This window comes from Zootermopsis nevadensis, unplaced genomic scaffold (assembly GCF_977971745.1).
Source record: "Zootermopsis nevadensis isolate Lab colony 2312 unplaced genomic scaffold, Znev_1.0 Znev_ptg000012l, whole genome shotgun sequence".
Taxonomy (NCBI): Eukaryota; Metazoa; Arthropoda; class Insecta; order Blattodea; family Termopsidae; genus Zootermopsis; species Zootermopsis nevadensis.
The window spans coordinates 9,904,654-9,923,441 of NW_028259144.1; the positions used below are offsets into that span (position 1 = coordinate 9,904,654).

At 37.2% G+C, this 18,788-nt stretch overlaps 1 protein-coding gene across 4 annotated transcripts in view; it reads left to right on the forward strand.

Annotated features, from left to right (window-relative positions):
* Nucleotides 1–18,788, forward strand: part of LOC110827656 (cell adhesion molecule 1) — a 474,923-nt gene that overhangs the window by 206,176 nt on the left and 249,959 nt on the right. The window contains exons 1-2 of one of the 4 annotated variants that reach the window (XM_087347884.1): nt 12,000–12,184; nt 13,554–13,621. The exons of 2 other annotated variants lie outside the window; for them this stretch is intronic. The gene's annotated coding sequence lies outside the window, so the exon portion shown is untranslated. Of the gene's footprint in view, nt 1–11,999; nt 12,185–13,553; nt 13,622–18,788 lie in introns of those variants that run through there. One more of the 4 variants, XM_087347883.1, reaches the window with a different exon arrangement.

The following is an 18,788-nucleotide window of genomic DNA, read 5'->3' on the forward strand; positions in this document are numbered from 1 at the left end:
TACATGGCCGTTACGTTACAGTTCTCGGATAAAACTGGGCAAAAATAAGAGGCACTTTACTTGAAGATGTATTTTTTTTTGCTCGGATGTGATTGAATGAGTGGAATCTTCAGATTACCTTGGTTACTATGGTTGTCTTTTTATCTTGGTGTTGTATATCACTGTCTTAGGCTGACGAGTTATCATTCTCCAAATATTTGTGGCAGTGGACGATTTATTATATGAACACTGTATTGGACATTGTCCTGATGTAGGCCTACGTTCAGTATATAAAACGATTTGTAAGTTAACTTTGCCATCTTCTTCAGATGATTGGGTTATCATAATGACCACATTCGCAACTTCCTATTATAGTGAAGACATAAAGTTTATTCTGATAATGTCGCGTTGTTTAAAGTACACATAACATGAATTGTCCCACTGATTTTCATTTGAAAATATGGGACACGAAACACGTTATCATATTGCATGGATCTTAGAAGAACATTTGATACTACCGCACAATCGGATTAGTTATGGAGCGTGTTCTTGAATTATAGTAATGGGAAGTAATTTCGAAGATAAATAACTCTAAATGTCTGTTTGCTGCCTCTATCATCAGAGTGACTGTTACTCGCCGCCCTCATAATGGAGACCGCATTAAGCTACACGGCGCAATAACCTTAAATGTATCTTGAAGACGGTCAATAAAACAGTTCACATGCTTGAGCATTTAAAATTATACAGACCTAATGGTGAGATGAACAACTCTCCTATACGACGTCAGAAGTTATAGACTGTTCTATGAACATATACTAGTTAATATAACTTTATATTATTACATTAGAACACTGGGTCGTAAATATGGCTGTGTTAGTAGGAAATGTCCTTAGCGTTGAAAATGGTCAATGTTGTTTTTTAGTTATTGTTGGTAAATTTGTACGAACATTAGTTATGTGTTCTGTAGGTTACTGATATGGGCATTGTTGATTCTTGCATATTGATATACTAGAATAATTATAAGTTGTATTTCGTATGGTCAGAAGACACTTTTTTTTTAATTTTGTAATTCTGTTTTCTCTGAATACTATTTAAAATAACTTGTTAAATAAGATACACTTGAAGCACTTTGTCTCGTATTTCAAAAGTCCAACCAAGACAGGCAGCCAAGGTGTTAAGAAACGACGCATTGAGAATAAGGCAAAATCTTGAGTGGGCCCACTTAAACTATAAAAGGTTTTTCGAAGCATCCTACAAGGTTACACGTCTTTTTGATCACAAATGTCGTCATGACAGTTACTCTCGCGTAGTCTGGGTCGAATCTCTATCGGTCTGTACATAGAATGGCTACTGAACGGTTGCAAAGGAATATTATTTCATTTGTAATAAACCGCATTTTCTAGACCAAGTCTATAGCACACTGTGTCCATCGGTGACGGTTAAAAGAAGGCCTGCTACACTTCGAAATTAAATGGAGGTTATAGGTTAATTTTTCTCTGGCATTGAGACTTTATTTTCGACCGATCAGGCTGTAGACAGATATTCGTCTCAATTAACTCGTGAGACCTTTCGTTTCGGCAATTAGGTTTAAGTACGAAACAGTGCTCACCTCTTCTTGTTTTATTGGGCTTTATGCGAACATTAATTTCATCAACTATACTTGAACGTAACGTTCAACGAGCGGGTTACTGCAGTCCGTTATAATTCTTGCTAGTGCGTCGATTATTCTGGGGTTGTCGTGATTTTAATTAAGTCCCTTAACCGAGAAGGCATTTTGGAATAACAGCATGATTAGTCATTTATGATCTGAAGCTTTCACGGCGTCTAAGTATACTAAATTTTTCTCTGGCTACTAGCCGTGTAAGATGGCTTAATGAAGAAAACACCGTCTTCAATCCTCAGGGTACTCAGAGTACCCTGAGGACGACGACGAAGATGGATCTCGAAACGTTGATCTTTTATCCATTAAACCGTCTTACAAGGCCTGTAGCTCGAGAATAATTCATTATACTTGTGATTATTTTGTATGGTTTTACACGCTTATCATGACCGGAAGTAGGACAGAGTTTTGAAACGGATTCTTCCCGAAGAGAGGTTCGTGTTTATTTTAACCCGATCGGACCTTCTCTTTCATCTTCTGCAATGATGACATGGTTAGCTCTGTATCAACGCATTAAATTGATGAAGTATTGATAATCCTTAATCAGGATCAACAGCGGATAATTAAAGTGCATAAATAATAAGGAAAAAACTTTGTTACTATCAGTTTTGTAACTTCCGCATGGTCACGAGTACGAGTACGTATACAGATTTGAATCCATTAGCTTCAAAACGACTGGTTTACCGGTTTTATAAAGCGAGAGGGTAATACGGCAATTCCACTTTAATGTACGGATTTCAGCACATATCCATATTCTGCGGTGAGATTGAAGGTATGAGCTAATAACTGTAAATGGTGGAGTGCCTCAGTTGCCCTTTCGAGAGTGTATACAATACGACATTTAGGTTATGTTCAGAATGTAGAGGTTTTGAATGGAAACAAACTAGTTATAGAAATTAATTGTTAATGACTTAATCCCAGACTGGGGGTAAGGCAACTAATGTTTCATTGTTTCATACATATGTAAATCACCTTTTGTTGTAAGTGTAGGCTTGAATGAAGGACCGCGTCTAATTACGCGCGTTCCTCGAGTACTGGATGTTTTCATCACAATAAAGTCGTTGCGATTGTAAGTAAAATTAATTGCTTACTATGCAAAACTCTCCATTGGACCCAGCGGAAATCGCATTAACAAACTTTTTTCGGATCCAGACCTAGGTCTGACATAAATAATTTATTCCTTTAATGAGTCCATCATGTTAATAAATATATAACTTTAATAAGTTTATCGTTTAAATTTTGAATTGGGCCATCGGTTAATCGTGTCAGCCGTTTATTTGGGACAAATCTTAAAGAATAAACCTTTTTAACTCTTTACGTGGAACTTCGCATAATTGGGCCAAAGTTTTCTAGTCCCGATGTGTCCCAATTAACCGGAATCCACTGTATTTAGAAGTTGGAGTACATATCATTACCTCAGGATCGAACAAATACGAAAACAGTAGATGATGAAGAATCTTTAAGCTTACTCTGATTTAGAGTTGAATTCAATGTTTTCAAATTTACATAAAATCTCTACTGTTAGCGTCATGTTCTACACAAGGGACATCTTGCACTGCTTTTGACGCAAGAATGGCGACATTCTGCTGAAAGGGATGGTGTTAGGACTTGATCGTCCATCAGTCATCTTGCCATATTGCAAGACGCATCAAGTGTACTTCATCTTGTCAGTTACTGTCTGTCACTGGAACGGAATTACGTCAGATGAAAAATGGATGTGTTAAGGAGGTTTCGCTGCGCTGTTAACATTTCCATTGTTTAACAGTCGGTTAGAGTGCGTTTTGTTTAAACTTGCAATGATAATTGGTTTAATTTTATGGAAACCATCATTGTAAAAGAAACCAAAATCCGTTTATAATTTGTGTGTTGGAAAAAAGACCTGAGGAGCATTTTTAAATCATTAGTTTAAATTTTTCTCCTTTTTTTCAATTTTTATTTTTCAAGACAATTTCCTTACCACTAAATAGATGGAGTGAAGCTGATGAAACATGCATGGGAAGATCATAAATTCTTAGTTCAATCGAAAAATCTTAATTTTAGAGACTTTTTTGAATATCTTGGCTTATAAGACGTGAGTGTGTAGACTGCATTAATTTTAAACTGTGTAAAGACCAGTGTTGGGATCCTGTGAACATAGTAACGGCACTTATGTGCCATGAAAGGTGGGAAATGTCTTGATTATTTGAACAAGTATCAACTTCTTAAGAGGCCATCTCCATTTACTCATGAACTCATTCTTGTGCAAATGGTTCGCAATATTACATGATAACATATATGATGTTCGTTACATAAATCTTACATATTTTTTAAATAAAATATTTTGTATTAAAATATCTACGAATCTTAAAGTCACCACCGAGAGTCCGAACTGAAATTAACCCATGAGTCTATTAAAGGCACGGAATTTGATAAATTTTGCAGACACTCTTAGATTTCCAAAAAGGACTCTGCTTTATGCAATTAGGTACATGGCCGAAACACTTTTTCATTTGAAGTGCGACATTACTCATATATCCGTAGATGTCAGATTGAATAGGACTGTCTTGTCATATAGCCAGGCAAACAGTTAGCGTAACTTTAAATTTGTATCGGAAAACCTACTTTTATTTTCAACAAAATCGAAGTATTATCAAAAGTGTCAAGGTAAGAGAAGGAACAGCTTCTTCTAAGTAAACTTCTCGAAAACTTAAGTGTTTGGATGTGTATAGTCAGTTTCTAATGGTCTTCTTGTTTGTATTTAAAATGAGAGCAAACAGTGCCAGTATAAATTGAAAACTTATTTTGACAGTAGTTCAAGTGTTACCCTAAGCATCTCCGTAGGCGACGTGATAGAACCGCCATATTGTAAAGTATCGTCGTGTTGCTTAGCGAATTTTTTCAAATTTGTGTTTGTATGGAATACCATTCTTTAAATTTATACTCATGAACTTGTATAAAAACAGAACATCATTGACGTATTACAGATTGCATGAAATGTAATATGTCATTGAAACGTACCGCTTTTTTAACTACAGCTGTATTCTCGTGGTGGAGTCTTGAACTACTAATGCGAACTATAAAAGGCAAAAACTATCACTCACACACGTAAACGTGAAAGATAATATTTTCTTCAGCTCTTTGCATACTTTTTTGGAATACGTATCCTGAAAAATGACAGTTTCATTTATGCCAAGAAGAATGCAGCCGATGAATTATCTTCAGTTTTACTGGATTACGTCAGTAACTACTTGTGTGGGATAGTAAACGAACTGCGTATTTGTTTCGACAGCTGTCCTGCCGAAAGGGAAACCATAATATTATAATATTTCTTGCAACTTTAACTGATATCTCAATAAATCCTTCAATATTTTTCTGTCAGAACACACCGTAACTTTGGATATGCAAATAAAATTCAATAGGATATATACTCCATGTGGCACGCATGGATGGGGCAAGAGGTGTGCACCGGGTATTGGTCGGGAAGCCTGAGGGGAAGAGACCGCTGGGGAGACCTAGACGTAGATAGGAGGATAATCTCAGGCCGGATCTATCGGAGAGAGGAGTTCAGGGAGACTGGATTTTGTTGGCCCAGGACAGGGTTCGGTGGAGGGCTTTGGTTAAATCGGGCTCCGTAAGCCATCTAGTTAGTTAGGACATATACTCCAGAAGATTATCTCACATTTATCAGTCAAGGAGACAACCGTGTGCAATGACAAATTCAGCAGGCGTTATAAACCGTGGTAGTAAAACCGTTGCATAATGATCAGCGTATCCATAAAGTTCTACGCTAAACCTTTTTTTAGGGCCTCGAAGATTAATTTTTCCATTTAACGATATTGCTTTTGTAAATACGGACCTGGACGAATAAAATATTGGGCCTGAGAAGTAAATCAATGCTCTGAAATATGAATTTAAACTTATTTATTGTAATTCCTATAAATATTATAACACTTCTTAAATAACGATGGACTTTAACTATCTCTAAATCACTTATATTTATTAAAAGCGTGAAAAGGCACGTGTTAAAGACAAACACGTAATTCTGCCTTCTAATAGGCGAAGACACCGAAATAACAGAATTTAAAAGTATCAGTCTTAACGAGCTGCGATTTTAGAAAGAGTAAAACACGATTTCATAACTCTGTGGTATATTTTCAAAATTTCTTCCCACTTCTCCAAAAGTTCAGTATGTGTAGCATGCGCCCTTTTAATTCCCGCACATTTAGTTGTATTTATTACCATTTGGTACAGCATGATTTTGTCTCCTTACATTCCATCTCAAAGTCTAGAGATTAAAATATGCAGAATTATGAATTTACCAGTTTTATACGTGCAAAAGAACTTGGTCTGTGGCCGTGAATGGAGAGCGTACATTGGGAGTGTTTGATAACAAAGTTCGCGGGGGAAAATTTTGATTTACGGATAGTGGAGTAAGGAAGAAATTACACATTGAGGAACGTCATAATTTGTACTCTTCACCAAATATTATCATAATGATCAAATTATACAAGATGGCTAGACATGAAGATGGCTGTCTTCTGGGTTGTTGCACCATGTAGTCTGGTAGAAGTTTACCCAAGTTTCAGAGGTACTTGCTGTTTCCATTATCAAGGCGATCCATCTTCGGACTCACCGCCTTGAAAACCTCAAGTTCAACATGGCTAGACATGTAACACGCTTTCGGTGTGGAAATTTAAGGGAACGAGAAACTTGGGAGACGTATGAGAGGATAATATTAAAGTGGGTTCAAGGGATGTTACGGCGATGTTTCAAAATACTGTAGCCTAATAAGAATATAGATTATAAACAGTCTGCTTATTTATTGCCCAAATAAGCGACTGTCAGCATTTCAGACTTTGTTCGAAGCAGTTAAATAAATTGTCTTAAAAATTAATTGTAGGTTTATTTTAATGGCGGAGACCTTTAATATCAGAGTTCACAGTTTTTATGAAGTTAGGTCTTTTATTGTCCGTCAAACTGTGTAATGTAAATGTAATATAAGTGAAGGATCTTCCATTACTATGAATGTTTCAGGAAGGAAGTTTGTATTCGTTAAATAGAAAGTTCAAGAAACTTGAAATGCGACGTTATTTCCACGACACCATTTTCATCTGAAAGTTTTCTTTAACACAAAGGAACTCTAAATTGTGTTTGTATGCAGAGGAGCATAAATATAATGAGCGAGAGTCTCTTGCAAAAGCATTGGTGACGCGTTCGCTGTTCTTTGCTTATTCAAGAACTAATTCTAACTTCGATCGTTACAAAGCGACAAATAGAATGTTTGTGAATGATAAATTAAGAAGGACGTGGAAGAAAATAGTCATGGCATATTTAACGTTTTATCGCCCTGATAATGGAGGTAGCAAGGATCTCTCAAACGTCGGTAAAATTCTACCGTACTACACGGCGCAACAACCCAGAAGATAGTCATCTTCAGACTCACCGCCGTGAAAACCTCAAATCCTACACCGTTTTCAGTGTTCTGATACTCCTCAGGTTTAGAGGGGGCGCAGGATGTGTTAGGTTTGGATAGTAAGGTTTTAAAAATAAACTGTTAGGGTTAATTTGGTATCAGGTAGTCCAGGTAACTCTGAATTTGATCTTATGACTTTTCTTTACGGAGATGTGGTACGCGCATGTCGGTTGAAGAAGGACAGTTTGTTAATGATGACACACAAAATTAAAAGTTACTGCAGATTTCACAAATGCGACTACGTTGTTGAATTAGATAGCGTAATTATTGTTTAACTAGAAATGTGAAGTTAATGCAGAAGTAATGCTTAATTAGTACTGGTAGTTAGTATAAAGTTAATTCTGAAGCAGTGCTGTATTTTCAGCTAAATTACTTTAAGAGACTAAAACAATGAATTTTGAATCAGAAGCTGTAGACGAGTACGTTCACACTCTCCGAAGTTTAAATCCGATGTGTATTATGCTCTCAGTAACACACAAGGAAGATGAAGGCAGCAAGGACTTCTGAAACGTCGGTCAACTTCTACCAGACTAAATGCTGCAACAACCCAGAAGACAGCCATCTTTATGTCTAGCCATCTTGTATAATTTGATCATTCCGATAATATTTGGTGACGAGTACAAATTATGACGTTCCTCACTGTGTAATTTTTTCCTTACTCCACTTTCCGTAAATCAAAATTTTCCCCCGCGAACTTTGTTATCAAACACTCCCAATGTACGGTCTCCATTCACGGCCACAGACCAAGTCTGTCGCACGTATAAAACTGGTAAATTCATAATTCTGCATATTTTAATCTCTAGACTTTGAGATGGAATGTAAGGAGACAGCCATCTTCAGACTCACCGCCGTGAAAACCTCAAATCCTACAAGGTCATAATAGTAGCGTCGTTCAAAACTTTTAATTTGTAGGAATCTTCCCTTTGACTTATTTATTCGTCCTTCGAATTAAGTGAATTTTCCGCCAGAAAACAACTTCAAACTCATTGGCTGGCCACTAAAGTACGACCTGATATGGTTGCAGTAAAATACCGCTGTGGCAACAAAAGTTTTTTTAAAAGTCCTATTGTCCGAAGAACGTCGAGACGCCTCGTGCGATTCCTACCTGTCGACATTTCTTCGACAGATCTTGTATCCAAAATAGAAAAATATATGGCTTCTAGTATAAAATATATTATAAATTTTTATTAAGAACGTTGATGGTCACAATAAAACCCTATCTTAAGCTTATCCTTTTGTACATAAACCGGAATAAGTGTCTAATTTCAGGCTTATGTTAATTTCGGTGTCGTCTCTCTGAAATCGAACTCAGAACTGAGAAGCACAAACCGATGCTCCAGCATTCGCTTGTAGCCGCTCAAGAAGAAACCACAGCTTGTCTCCGGACCGAGTTTTACACAAAGAATGTGCCGAACATGAATGTGGCTGCTTTGCTTTTTTAAGACAGCCGTAATTTAAATTTTCGTCGTTTGAAATTATTGGCTTCCTCGTTTTTTTAAAGACGTTATCAATATTACAATTTGACTTATATGAAACACAACTCATGCTTTTATGTTTTCACTCCGGTTAATTAGACGCGATCCTAGCTCAAAACTTTCAAATTATTATTATTCTGTAATGACATGTATTGGCAGAATGGAAGTATTGATAAGAAAGAAGTAAATGAAAGGAATAGGTGTTTTCGGAATGTTGATAAGACGGATAAATGAAAAAAAAAATAGGAGAGAGAAGATGTAAGACGTAAAGGTACACTTCATTATCCGCTGATTTTTAATGGGTTTTTGCACTAGTAAAATTTTGTCTTAAATATGTCTACGTACATTGTGTGCACTGTATAAAAAGTAAGTTCTGAAATAAGAAACGCTAATAAAAAGGAGATAATGTGTGAGATTTGAGGATTAGAGTCCTCTGTGTTGTAAAACCGTGCGGACGTCTAGGTAGAAGCCACCGTTTCGTATAAACATACTAGCTCCATCTTGTAGGCTGTATGTTCTTCGGAAACGTAGGTATCGATATACAGGTCGAAAAGGTGTTGTCGCGCAGAAGACCAATATCGAAAGTTAAAGATACTGTTTCCATGAAAAACGAAAAATTGTGAGCATTTCAAACCCTTACATTTGTACAAAGTGTTCCACGAAACGTTTGAGAAACTACGTGTTGTTATTCATTGGCTTGTATTGAGTGAAGGAAGTAATATGAGTATAGGTCGGGTCTGAAGAATTTCATAGTATCTGATTAGTCTGTTCTCACTGTCGCTCTGTCCTTGTGTCCACCAACATCCTTTCGGAGCGCTTGTACGTATGTCCTATCAACTGCCAACTAATTGGACCATTCGTTCTTGTGTGACGTTAACAGCAAACTACTCCCTGTACTCTATACAGGTAAAATTACCAATTCTTTTGGAAGACGTTCCTTTGCAGACAAAATTAAAAGTATGGCCGCACCACAATAACGTTTCACTTCATTTTGGTATAGATGTAACACGAAACTTGAATCGGTTTTATTAAAATCGTTGGATTAGTCGTGGCGGTCCTTATGCGTTAAGAGCGCGTTCGCCGAACGTGTTCCTCCATCTCGATAAATCGTAGTCACGAGATGAACTCTTACGGTTCAGTATGAAAGATTGCAACTCTTATGTGGAACAATTATGAAACTATACGGAAACAAACACCTGCAGTTTTAAAGCGAACTTGCTTGTGCATAACGCTGGATGTAATTTGAAGCATCCAGCGGCTGAAGTACTTAAGTTATGTTACAACATGCGCTAAACTTCAATAGAATACAATTCTTATACAGCTTATTCATTTCTTAATTAAAATAAATTAAATTAATCTGCCTTTCCATGTGTCACAAACACATAATGGTTGAGGTTTCGAACCATGTAGATAGTATTTTTATTGAAATAAGCCAATGCATAACCACCCTAAGTTTAGTAAACTTTTCGTTGGGCAGTCTCAATACTGACGATCGAAATTATGGTTGAATGTGTGTTATAATTTCAGAGTGCGCGAAATGGTTATACCACTTGAAATAAGTAGACTGGAAATAGTTTTTAAAATGTATCTTAGATAAAGTCGATTTAAAGGTTGTGTTCTGGAGGGCCAGTCAGTGGAGGGCCCTTACGAAAGTAGCAATGTGCCTATGTGTTTTGTAAATGCGCGGAATTTATTGAGTTGCTGAGGAAAGATTTTCCTCTCAAAAATGCCTTTGTTGGATGTAATTAGGCATAATTATGGTTTCAAAATATCAGTACACGAATATTGTATTTGGCCATATGGAGAAGTTATTCCAAAATATCCAGATTGTGCTGGAAGAAATAACATAGACTCTGATACTACTTCAAATCTGAAAATAGTGGAAGACATATGGAAGCTTGATGTAAATGTTTTAAAATTGTCGCACGTAAAAGAACGTACAAGGTATAAAAAATTCAAAATACCTACTTCATACGTCATTAATTTTCCTCCTTTCAAATCCGCACATTTACGGCTTCTGACCAAACACTTCATTTATGACATGTTTCTGATGTGGTTTGTGTTTTCAGTGCGGATGTGTGTCTGACTGGCTCCACGTAACAAACTTTAGTTTCTGTTTATCTTGAAAGCAACTCGGTAATTCGCGCTATCATCATGTCGGCAGTTGTGAACACGCAAAACTACGGTCACAATAAAACGATTAAGGTTATAATTTGTCGTCGTATCAGATTTCACATGCAAACTCTCGTTAGTTATTGCCACAAAGAACAAACCCAGTTCGACGTGGCAGTAACGATGCACACTTGCACCGCGCTGTACCGGGGTTGAATCTCCGCCGGATTACAGCGTGCTGTGTTCTGACATTTCTCTCTGACTTCATGCTTTCTCTCCGTGCTAATAACACATGTTACAATTAAATGGGCCTTAGCCGGCTTATCCCAAACCCTTACGTATTTACAATCTACGATATTCTTCTGTTTCTTTCGACGTCGCATACATGCTGTAGCTGAAACAGCGTCATTAAATAATACACATCAGTTCTTAAGTAGCATACATAAAGATTATATCAGAAGGGTGATCAGTGCGCCAAAAATTTGAACTGCCCTACTTCAGCTTGGTTGCTGTGTGTGCCCATAACAACAGGATATTATGGGTTGAAGGTCGCGCGAGTTGTCGTGGCACCTAAATGCGCGATGTGTAAGCCGAGAGAGGGGAGTTCGGTAGTAGAGGTGGTCGCACAGCCTCAACTGCGGTGACGCACCGAACTAAACACAGCTAGAACTACAAACCAACTGAAGCTGACTCCCCTCTAGCGCGTACTTTGGACGGGTCCATCTCATACGACCAAAATCAGTCCTTTGCGCATGTGATAGCACTTCTCGCGCGACCTATGCTGCAAGGTGTCGTGTTGTTTCAACCCACTTTATTTGCTGTCGATTAATCTGTGTATCGTGGAATTATCTCGTAGTCTCACTAAAGAGAACTATAATACTCATTGAAACGTTTATTGCAATCATTCAGTCCCGTAGCCAGTGCTCAATTGTACCTAGATAATTCTCGAGAAAACTGACATGTTGCAATGATTTATGGAACGTTGCCCCATGAGCTGGTTTGTTCGCATGCAGTGCCAGCGGTGGGAGGGTGTTGACATATCACTTACATGCAGACTGAAGAGAACACGAGAGACAAGTCCACGCTAGACCACAGCAGGCCACATGGTGCAATATTAGATTTAGCTGACTCGAAGATTGTTTGGAACGATCAAAGTGAATATATGAGGTTGTGACTTTGGAAGTTTAGGATAGTATGTTTGAAAGGGCGGCCTCTGATCCACAAGGTGTCGAATGCGTAACTATATCCAGAAAATCGCCCCAGTTATTTTTTTCTCGGTTGTTTTTGTTGATTCTTTAAACAACCTGGGGTAGAAGCAGTGTAGTTTGGTTCGTAAGTCGAATTGCTCTTTTTGAATCGGGTGGAGCTCATTCACTTCTCGAACAGCCCTAGTGAGTTGTATTTTGTTTAAGAGCGTGTCAACAATGCCAAATAAACTTCCGTGTCTTTAGGATGAATTCAACTTGCACATTGCCGATTTCACGCGAGTGTATTTCCATGCTGGTGGTAAGTACTGCCTATGAGGGACTGTTTTAAAAATGTTTGTGGGAAATGTTATCATGCTGTTGTAGATGGAATTAATCTTAATAATATTTCAACATCAATATTTTCCTCATGTAAAACACAACACGTAACCATTACAAGAATCAACTGGCCAATACCTCGAGAATCATTTGAAATCGATAAATACACAATCTTCAGTTCTCAATGTTAATCAAAATATTCGTATGATATTAAAATGCCTCAAATCTTACACGTATTAATGGAATTTGTACTGCATGTACAGGCTAACTTTCCTGTGTGCTAGATACATTTTGAGTATCTTAATAGTTTTAGATCTAAGCTTCCCGTTCAGTGAGCTCTGTAACGCATCGATGCAGACCAAAATATTCACCTCACACTTCAAAGTTTTACTTCAACTTATTTTTATAATCTGTAGAGAGTTCAAACAGTATTAGGGCGGTCACCGAGGATAGGAGTAGTGACGTGTAGCATATTTTCATTGGACAATCTGAAAGAAAGGGCCCATTTGGAGCACGAAGAGGAAAATTGGGTGATAAGATTAAAACATCCCATAATGGAACAGGTTGTGAAGGTGTGGATTGAAATCTGCTAGTTCAGGAAACGTAGTAATGATTCCCGGGTTCTGAAAAAGATTTGAAATTTTTTGATTGACTGATTTGAAGGACTTTGCTCGAGGCAATTGGTTTATACTTTAGTGCAGATCTTCATAATAAATAGGCCTATAAGTCAACATTCGTTAAGAGCGTTTCAAGATGACTGATGTGAATAGATAAGTATTCTTATTGACAGATATTCAACCTTAAATCAAGCTTTTATTTTACATTCAGCGTTGGAGAATGGGTAATCTGTAAGTGTGAGGTTAGATATTGCTCTCATTTATTGCGACTCCTATAATTTATAGTCTTTAATATCCTTGGATTAATGCAACTACGTACAGCATGCATGTAATCGTTTTACTGGAATCTGAAATTATGGGTTTGCCATTATTTGTATATGTCAGCAGTGTAGTATCACTGCACAACATTGTCCTTTGAGTAGGATGTTTTAACTTTTATTTAAACCAAAAGTCTGGATTGGTGATGGAAGGGAAACCTATTAAGTTAGCTTATTGTAAGATGTTTCAAAGTATTTTATAAATATTACAAAACATTGGTAAACATCGACCAGACTACACAGTGCAACAACCCAGACGACAGAACTCTTCATACTCATCGCCCTGATGATGGAGGCAGTATGACCTCTGAAACGTAGGTTAACATCTATTTTATACCAGACTACACAGCGCAACAACCCAGAAGACAGAAATCTTCATCGCCCTGATGAAGTTTTAATAATTTTTATTTTGTTACAGGTAAGAAAACCACTGACAGTAATCTAAGAAGGCTGTGTTATGAAAATGAAGTGAAGTGGCCGTTGAAGGTAAGTTACGACGAGATATTAATTATAATCTGTCTTAGTATAAGATCTCTGATGCTATAAAGAATCTGACTTTATTGCCCAATATACTTAGGTTTTAAAGTGTGTGTGGGGATGAAACAATTTACGTTGTCTATGAACTACGAGGTAATGCGCCAGTTGCCCACTCTGACCGAACGATGTTTTATCCAGCACTCTGAGTGATTTTGTATTTAGTGAGCACAACGCTAGGATGAGATGTGTTAGAGAGCAATGCAGGCTGTGAGTTCGTTGTTTATCCGGGGCCTTGTGAAGAGGTACTAACATAGCGTAAAGCATATATCAGGTGACACTACGTTTGAGTCGAAATTTAACGTGTTTCATCATAATGTAGACTACAACGAGTACTATCCACTATGTATGTCTAATTACAGAAACCATAAAAGAGTTAGCCTCGTAAAAGCAGAGTGTGTTAATATTGTTACCATGTTGCTAGTATTAGGCTATTAGGTGGACACCGATATATTGCTCGCCATGGGTGTGGACAGAAGTGGCCACCTAGAGGCCCGGACATAAACCCTGCGACGTCTTCCTTTGGGAGTAACTTGAGTAAAGACTGTTTCCAGATAAAAGCATTGTCAGTAATGTAACTCAGGGCGTTGATTGTCAAGATGTGTGGTGAACTACGGAGGTTATGCACCTATATGCCGCCTAGTGATAACGAACATAGACGTTCGTACTTCGGAAATTGCACGTGATCCTTAAAGGATAAATTTTAATGAACTGTGTATATATATATACACACGAGCTTGTCTGAATATTAACCTTTCTTTAAAGTTTCAATCGTGTATCATTGCTTGCGCTATCGTGTGAGATATATCGATCACAGTTTACTTTACTGAATTCTTAGACTTTTAAGTCATTCTTGGCATTTCGGTATGTAATTAGAGTTCCAGAACAGCAGAGTGACTAGACAGAAAGAAAAATAACTGAAATGAAGGGATGTAATTGAATCTGAGTTTCGTTTGGAATATTAATATTATCAGCAGTGGTTTATTGTTGAAGTTTTCGGGACTACGAGGTTCTACTTATTAAAACTGAGGAATTAAGTAATCTGGCAGATCACGCACAATACGAGTGGTGTTTGATCGTTTATCATTCCAGAGGTAAAATTTCCCTTTTTGCTTAAACACTGCGACAGTAACGTAGGTCTGTGCATGTGGAGGTAAGCCTTTACACATTCGAAATCTCGACCTCACATCAGTTTCAGTTCGACGTTCCAGCTACTTTACCCCAAGGTATTAATTAAGGGAGAGTGCGTGAATCGGCCCTAATCTTATGTAAGAGAAAATTCCTAGCCCTTGCCTCAAATCAAACTTATAGCCACTGGCCTGTTCCGGTTTCTTACCTAAAATTTATTGCATTTCTGTCAAACCCAGTACACATTTGTACCTTATTCTGCGCAAACGAAAGGACAATAATTAATGCAAACTAGTGCACAACAAGATGGGATACTGATTAGTAATAAAATACGACTGAATAAGTAGAATTTGATGTTTTCATGGCCTTGAGTCTGAAGATGACTGTCTAAAAGTTAGCGTGATGTTCAATACTTAATTATTCATTTAGCTTTTATACACATTCTCATGTTAGTTTTTACTGTTCACACTTTGGAAAGACTGCTATCTAGGTCATGCGAAGTGGTGGCAGTGTGTTCTTTTAGAACAGTGTTGCATCGGGACTCACAGTTCACATAAACCTAAATACAGTTGCTCTAACTTAATATTTTTATATTAGTGGTGTTTCAAATTGTATTTCCCAGAGGAAAAAGCTGCTCTATTTGTGACAGTTAATCCTTTCATACAGAAGTAATCATAAGGAAGAATGTTTTCGAAAGTTATGGCTTTCTGTATAATAAAATTACGGAGAGACGTGAAAGAAGTTTTTGTTTTTAGTTGCTTGCTACTTTTCATCTTCTCCATGTTCTCGGTCGCCTTCCCTTTGCTTCACACTTTATCTTGCTTTGTGCACATTCTATTCTCAGAAACCAATACCAACGAACAAGATCTGGACAGACAAAGAATGTCTGTTTTTTCTTTAAATTTTTTATTTTGTGTGTCCAGGCTACAAGAAATCATAAATTAATAGCGAACTCATTTGATCAATTAATACGATGGCTGCGCTCTGTAATACGTGCATGAGCTTGGACCGCTCTAAGGCTGAGATCATGGTATTTAATATAAATCGAGCAACTAAAATGTGCCTTATATCCTATCTTCGCCAATCATCCCCAGCGGTACCTTTGCTTAGGAATTTGTGACTAAAAGTCTATGCATTTCTCACCTTCCCAATACACGCTTCATGCTCGGCCAGTTTTAGCTTTCTTGGTTTGGTTAACTTATTATTACTTGGCAGTAATTATGAATTACGAAATTCTCATTGTAATTGTCTCCATCATTCTGTTACATCTCCCGTCGTACTGTTTCAACGTGGCAATATATTTCAAATTTAAATTTGTATCGTGTTTATGATATCAGACTAGAACTACGAGTATTTGTCAAGTATCTTCAGTTTTGATATAAGCTTGCCAAATTCTTCTGAGTCCTATAATAACCTCAATTTAACTCCTGTTAGAAACTCCCCGTTATTTTTGGTTCTTGGTATCCTGGATTTTGATTCAGTGTGGCCATCTTTATGGTTGGCAGAGTTTCAGAAGAACGTATGACGTCCATCTTAAGAAAGTTTGGAAACTGATCGATATCTACAGAACCTTCTTATATCTTCTGCGAATCGACACCATGTTTGCTCCAGGTCATATCCTCAAGAGATTAGTTCTATTAGCGTTTGCTGTTTCTTTGACCTTAATGCCATAATGGTGAGTTATCGTGGGATGCAGTAAAGTGACAGATAATACGTACATTTATCTGGCATTTGTATCGGGACAGACGGAGGCTAAATGACAGTATGGTGGAGTAAGAAGAAACAAACTGTAGGATATGAGGTTTTGACAGCGATTGGGATGTTGAAGTTCTGAGTTTTGGTGTCTTTTAGATGTTTCTATTCTTATTCTATGGCGCAAGGGCCCGAAGTCGAGCCTTGGCCTCCTCTAATGTGGGAGGTTTCTTTGTCTTTGAAATGTGCATTTATGAATAGTGAGTGACCAGCCCACTGCCTCTGAACAATTTCTACTCAATTCTGATTTGTCTTCTAGAGTCAACTAGTAGATAATCAGGAGAGACTTGGGTGAGAAATGGCCGCTAAATTTTACTTACGAAACATCTCGTTCATGCTCGTAACGTTCTTTTACATGCCGTCAATCTACGACATGGAACCGCCGGCTTTACTTCCACTCCGAAGGAAGTTGTACTACGGATTTTCAACTGTTTCCATTCTCAGCCCTAAATATGTGTACATACTCTTTAAATGAAGTGACAAATTCTTACAGGATGACATTTTACAGATGAATTGAGGCTGCTTCACTACTGACTATAAGGGTGTTTAAAAGGAATTAGTTGGCAGGCCTGAAAGGAAAAGACCGCTGGAAAAACCTAGGCGTAGGTGGGAGGATACCATTAAGATGTTCCTTACGGGAATAGGAATCTATGAAGCAAACTGGATGCAGCTAGCTCAGGGTAGAGTCCGGTGGCGGGATTTTGTGAACATGCTGATGAACTTTCGAGCTCCATGAACGATGTGGTTATTCTTTGACAAGCCGAGTCACAATCGAATTTTAAAAGAGTATCCTATACCGTAAAGGGAGTGAGTGATGTTTTTAGATTAAGGAGCGAGAAGACCGAGGATTCTGAAGATAATGTGTCCTTTGTATAGTAGGCTAGTGTAAAATTATCAGTTTCATAAAATTATGGAAACTTGCAGTGAGATCAGTTTTCGTAAGACGAAACTAGTTTCCGAGCGCTTTGATTATTGCCATTATATGTCATCTTCACAATCACTATCCTTGTAACGGATTGAGATCTTGACCTGTCCCGGTTGCAAGAATTGTTAGTGTTCCGTCTTATCGGACGTATTGGCCGTTTTAAATTCCCCTAAATATTGTAAAAATATTACGTACTTCATATTAAATTCCGAGGCCTAACACTGAATGCAACAAGTGTTGTTTAAAATTCACTATTTGTGTCTTGATACACCTTCATATTTCATGTATGGTGAATGAGCTTAAGGATTTCTAGCTTTTAAAAAACTGTGTTTCATGGAAGTGCTGTGAATATTTAATGAGCCTCTTCGCTTACAAAACCCACTATCGTGTCTGTAGTTTGTTCTGTTATTACAACTAACCTTTATTATGTGTTGCGAGATCCTGGTATTCTTAATCCACTTTATCCTATTCAGCAGTAGAGACTTCTTGTTCTCCTTGTTCTGACTACAAAAGAACGGAAATACAAACAGCTTGGAAAGAGGCATAGAGCACATTAGTTAATCCATAAGTCAGAAACCCGAAGAACGAAGAAAAAAGTTACAGTGGAACCACGGTTCCGGAGAATTTGACGTAAATACGTCTATACGGAAAGGAAGTTTATATATTGGCTTTATTCTAAATATTTCCTTTATACATGCTTTACAATTGAGTTAAGTTTGATTAAGACATTGCTTATTTAACTTGAATTAGTAAGGATTCAGATGGGTCTGTGGTAGCGGAAATATGTTATAAAATTTGTGCACTTTCAACATTTCGTGCAAACACCATATCTATACAAGATTTTGATCTAGTAGTACTACATTGAGGATTTGACATCAACATTAAGCCAAATGTTTCCTCCATAAATGTGACAGAGCTTTGATTTTCCTCTTTCTTTAAGTCAATATTAAAATCTCCTGTCAATATTATCGATATTGTATTAGGATCTTCAGTGGCCGTAACTGAAAACATCTTTGTATAATTTCTCAAATGACTTAAAATAAATCTCTTACAATCATCAATAGGTTTGTGGTTACAATTAAAACTTTTTCACCATTGACCATACACTCTGGAATTCATTATTTAATACTTCTATTTTTCTACGTTTTTTGTACTGTCTCATATATTCTGCGTTATGGAGTATTTTAACTTCAATTCATCCATCTTGTACATAGTATGACGCAACAAACTAACTCAACAATAGATTTCTTCATAATTCTTATATAAGATAAGTACTTGTGATATTCTAAAAAGTTTTTTACAGCACAAACTTTT